Source organism: Helianthus annuus, chromosome 13, assembly GCF_002127325.2.
Source record: "Helianthus annuus cultivar XRQ/B chromosome 13, HanXRQr2.0-SUNRISE, whole genome shotgun sequence".
Lineage (NCBI taxonomy): Eukaryota > Viridiplantae > Streptophyta > Magnoliopsida > Asterales > Asteraceae > Helianthus > Helianthus annuus.
Window position 1 is genome coordinate 151,180,270 of NC_035445.2, and position 5,695 is coordinate 151,185,964.

At 35.9% G+C, this 5,695-nt stretch overlaps 1 long non-coding RNA gene across 1 annotated transcript; it reads left to right on the top strand.

Annotated features, from left to right (window-relative positions):
- Positions 1 to 818: 818 nt before the first annotated feature.
- LOC110903416 lies at positions 819 to 2,646 on the top strand. Its single transcript, XR_002571916.2, has 2 exons — positions 819 to 2,021; positions 2,405 to 2,646. It is a non-coding gene; the product is annotated as an uncharacterized LOC110903416 (long non-coding RNA).
- The last annotated feature ends 3,049 nt before the right edge of the window (positions 2,647 to 5,695 follow it).

Consider the following 5,695-nt stretch of genomic DNA (forward strand, 5'->3'; position numbering starts at 1 on the left):
TTCGGTTCGTTTATAGACCTAACGATCATCAATCACAAAAACATTATCTTTTTCTACTATTTCTTGTATTTCTGTTTATTTCAGTGTCATCTGTTTTTTTTAATTTACTGTTTTCTTTCTTTTCTTTGTTGTAATTGTAATTCATAATAAAATTATTTTTATTCATTATATACGCGCATGTTTCCTACAAATTTCTCATCCTTATTACAACAAGTAGAACAATCATCCAAATAACCAACACCCCAATCCACAAAATCAAATGTAACCGTATATGCCCTAAATAGGTGTAGATAGGTCCAAAGATCATCCACTTAAGCCAAAAGTGAAGCGAAGCAATAAGAGGCTCAACGAAATCGAAGGATATATGGAGCTCATGGTCCACGTCCAAAATCTATATGACATGAGAGGCAATTTGTTTGAATCTACTTTACTTGGAACAACACAGAAACTCTAACCCATCATGGTTGAACATATACTCCAGTTTCAAGAGCTAATCACTTATAAACCCCTAGAAAACCCCATGAAAGAGTAGGAAACATGCCTTTGATATCATGTAAGAGTAAGAAACCTTAGAAAGTTGTAGAAATCTGTGTATATATATGAACCATATTACAAGGAGTTACATGAGAAATAGACTATTATAATACATACACAAAACTATTATATTGTTGTAATAAGAACACACCTTTTATTCTATTCTATAATATAATAATCTTATCTTACTAATATAATAAAGAAAACCTTTGTGAGACACGTGGCACATTCTCAAGCCATCTATTTTGTGGATTTCCCGCTCATTTTCTCAGGTACCATTTTTGTTCCTGAATCGGGTTTTCTTGACCCTTTTTGAGCCAAAATATATTAAACCCACAGTACAAAACAAATCCGCTTTCTACTTAACCCTTTTCTTTGCAAAACACTGATGGCGATCAAAGGAGACTCGCCGCCTCTAATCTACGATCAACCACATCTTTGATTATACACCTTATTTTCTGTTGCAGATGCTTAGATTCACTTCAAATTCAAGTGAGTTGTTCATATCTTTCATCGATCACATGAATTGTTTCTGATTGTACGTCGATTTGTGTTTTCTTGTGTTTCTGATGGTTTAAATGTTTGAAATCAACATTGTGCAGTTTAGGTTTAGTATTTTGTTTATAATTCACACGCTATGAATGTTTTGGTAGCTTGATTGGTAGTATTTGGAGTTTGATTTGTGAGATTAAAAGATAAAACGGTTAATAGTCAGGGTTAGTAGTTAGGGTTTGATAAGTAGGGTTGATAGTTAGGGTTTGGTGTATGGGGAAGCAGGATTATCAAGGAAAGGGTCATTGTGTAACCTAACATTATATGAAGTTCAACCGCAGTTAGGGGATTTAAGGGAGCCTTTATTTTTATGAATCTGGATGAGCTTTTGATGAGTGTGTATAGTGCTGAAAGTAATCAAGCGGCAAGTAGTAACGCGGTTAATTATACGAAGCTCACACAGCTTGATTCAGGTGTGACAAAGAAGATGGTTGATGAAGTGTGGTAGGATATACAACAGGGTCAGAAGAAGAAAACGAATGTTAGTGATGATGATGGGAATAAATGTTAGTAAGGGTGGTAATTTTAAGTGTGGTGAAGAGAAGAGACAACCTACTCTTCGTGAGATAACACTTGAAGATTTGTTGGTCAAAGCAGGGGTTGTTTTGAATGTTTTCCCGAGAAGATGAATGAATAAGGGAATCTTGAACAGAAAGAATTGCAGTGGAAAAACTATCAAAGTCCTGCAAGTTACTAACAGAATGTGATTATGGCTGCTCATTATCATGTTCAACAATCGGTTTTGGTTCCTGGTAACACTTTAATGGATGTGGGTTATATGTCTCCAACCACTTTAATGGGTAGTTTATCATACAGTCATGTCTGGAACGAAAAGGTTTGCTTTTGGAGATGTGATGGAGAAGACTGTTGAAAGAAGGCAAAAGCGAATGATAAAGAATAGGGAGTCTGCTGCATGCTCAAGAGCAACAAAACAGGTAGTGATTTCAGTCCGTTAATGTTTTGATGTTTATAGTTTGATGTTGTAACTTGCAATTTTTAAGGGGTTTTTAATGTCTTCTGATTGTTCTTTCTAGAAAAATAGAAAGCTGTGATTATTGTTCAAAGATTGCATTAGCATCAGTCGCTAAATCCATAGAAATTAGTCTGTATATTTTTTCTAAGTCAATTTGTGTCATTATCTTCATTAATACTGCAATTCTTAATTTAAAGATATTGTTAGAGGGTTGCGTGCTCAAATTGATAAAAGATAATATGCATTTGAGATTGCTTAACCTTTCTCTCAGAATTTTGATCTTTTGTCATCTAATAAAGCTATAATATCTGATATATTGATTTTAAATATTCTTTTGTATTTCAGCACTCTCAACTTATCTACTAGGGAGGCAATGGTAATAGATCTTACTGGTATTAAAGACTTCTGCAGCCTTTAGAAATCTTAAAATTTTAATTGTTTAGCGTGTTTTATTAAATTTAAACTTGTAAGTGAGAATATATATTCATGCCTGATGCATGTTGTATGAGCAAAGATATTTGAGACTTTGGTTAGGTTTATATCTAGACCAATTCATCTGATTATATATGTTTATAAGTTTTCGGTTTGTTGTCGGGTTAGGTTGAAGTGTTTGTGTTTTTGTTTTTTTTACTTTTTATGCTTTTTCAAAGAAATAATTTTTATTGTTGGTACTCAATTCCCACTACAGTGTTGATCGCCTGTTGTTTGTATTAGTTCCATTTAATAAAATGTATTTTGTTATCAAGGTAATTTAAGAAAAAATGTGACCTGTTAAGGACGAGCCGAATCCAACCCATCTGTGTACCTTATAATTGTGGTCGCCTTGTATCTAAGTAATTTTGTAAAATTTGGTTGACTTGCATCTCACGTGCACTAATGATACGTGCACCAATGCTACCTACCAGGTTGGCTTTTAATATTTGCTGAGACTAATCTATTACAAGTGTTTATTGATACATTTACTTTATCGTCGTAACTAATAAAAAATAAATCAGCTATATATAGTTTAATTATTTTTATATTCATTTTCAAAATTAAATTGTTTCACCCGTGTATCACACGGGTAGATAACCTAGTTATAATTATACAAGAACCTAGCATATTGCAAGCATGATTACTATCAAAAGTAGAATAAACAGGCCAACGATATCACCAAAATGCACAAGGAACCTATTTTTCCCAATCGAGTAACAATAGCAAGAACGCAAGCGCGATGAATACCAACAGCAGAAACAATAAGATCAACTGCGCACGCCAAGCCGTAGACGAAGAGACAAGCAATCGGAAACCGGACGAGCTGAGGATGGGTTTCAAAGGGGAAGCCGGGTTGCCCCTGTGACTTGATTTGTGCAAGAGCAAGGAGAGTATTGATGAGAAAGGTTAGTGTAGAATGCGGCATGACCACACCTTGTTCCACTGCTACTACTCGCCGGTAATAGAGAGCCCAGGGGTGCGGGATAGGCGCCACTAGATTACCACCTATCTGTCTAGCTGCAAGAGTAAGAACGTTGAGGCATTGGAGCAGAATCAAACAGGCATTGGTGAAGAATGTAATAACTTTGGTTTTTGTGGGGTGTGGCTCGGCAATGGCGTACTGTATCATCCTATTTTTTTAATTTAAGAAGCGCTGGATGGAGGACTCACACACCCAGAACCTTTCTTTCTGATATTTATAGCCCTTTTTCTCTCTTTTGCCGCTTGTGGGGTTTTCTTTCTTTTTGGTATGTGGGCCCCTTTTTTTTCGACACTGAATTTTTTAAGAAGTTTCTTTTCACCGCTTATGAATTCGTTGCCGATTTATGAATTCGTTGCCGATTTATGAATTCCTTGCCGATTTATGAAGTTTCTTCCTTGCCGGGTTGCAAATTTTACACTATTAATGGAAAACGACCCCTTCGCGCCCTTGGCATGATGATAACATACAAACTTACTAAGTGGCGGAACCGGAACATTATAGCTGAGGGTCACAGTAGCTTTTGTTATCTTTACGTTCCTTGGTAAACAACATAACACAAATTGATTTTTCATAAGTCTATATAATAGAACAAAAACCATAACGTATTTAACTCAATGGTATACCTTTCAAAAAAAAAAAAAAAAAAATTAACACAATGATATCTTGACTTGTTAAATGATAACACCTCCCCGGGAGGTTGAGAATTCTAGTCCCGTTATAGATTCTAGAGTGAAACTATGTGTAAATTAGATGCGTGTGTTAGTTGTTCCTCTAGAAAAATATATAAAAGAGCAAAAACGTTAATTGTAACTTTTACGATTCCCTATTTTGAAACCAGGAATTTTTTTTTCAAAATTTATTAAAACGTTTTTCGAACAGAGTGCAAATATTTTTTTTTATAGATCTTGAATTAAATAAAGTGATTTACAATACATATATTTCTTCATTTGATTATATATTGTTTTTGTTTGATTTTTTTTTCCAGTTTTCTTTCATTTCAATCACCAGGGCAAATTACATAATGATAGCAGGTAAACGAGCAAATACTGTGCCGTCATCCTGAATATAAAATCATATTATACTAAAAACAAATGCTTGCCCCTAAGGGGTCGAAAAGTTGTTGTGGATCACACGCTAAACTCTAGCCAAGAACCGGACCGCCTCCGACGCCAAGGATCCGAACGTGTCAAACGCCAGGGGAAAAAAGGCATGCTAATTATCCTCACAAGCTTTCGCGTGCTTTTCTACCTTCTTTGACTCTGCTTTCAGTACCGCTTGCCCCGCCACAAACTCATTTTCCCGCAACTCGACTACGGGGGATACACCTGTGAGATCGACACAAGCATGTTTCTCCTCTCCCAACCAAAAACTAGCACGTCAGCCGGGCGTAGGGTGAACCTGCCTTCCGCTGGGTATGTAAGAAAATTTACCGGTGCCTCTTTCTTTGCCGAGATCCCTGCTAGTCTGAGAATATCCATTAATGCGTCTCGAACAAAGTCATGGTGATACTTAAACCCGACAACTCTCTACAGTGTAACGCATGCTCCCCGTATTTATCCAGGCATGCTTTACGGCAGACTGGGCAAGTTTCATCATTCGGGAACATGGGGATCATCAGACGGTACTTAAGGATTGACCGGTACTCCACCGCTGACATACGTTGCCCCAGACCTTCAACAGGAATAACAGTTAAGAAATCCTGAGCGTGAGGCCTCGGTAGGCATTCAATGACAGCTTTCTGGCGGGAGGACAAATGGAAGTATTCTCCCAAACTTTGTACGATTCAACAACAAAGGGTAACAGAGTTAAAAAAAGAGTAACGGAGTTAAGAAAATAAACAGAAACGTATGATACTTATATAGATAAGATATAGAAAATTATTTTATATATGCTACTAGGTTATAACCTCGTGTATTACACGGTCGAATAAATGAATTTTATATACTAAATAATAAAACAATATATCTTTAAAAACCTAAGGATTAACTAAATATAATTTTATATATTAAATAATAAAAAGTTATATCTGTAAGAACCACATTGTACCGGTTGAATAAATATAATTTTAGAGTTAAATGCTTGGTTGGTCCCTGTGGTTTTCAAAAATTGCAGACTTGGTCCCAATGGTTTACTAATTACACGCGTGGTCCCTGTGGTTTTCAAAAATGCACTCGGTTGGT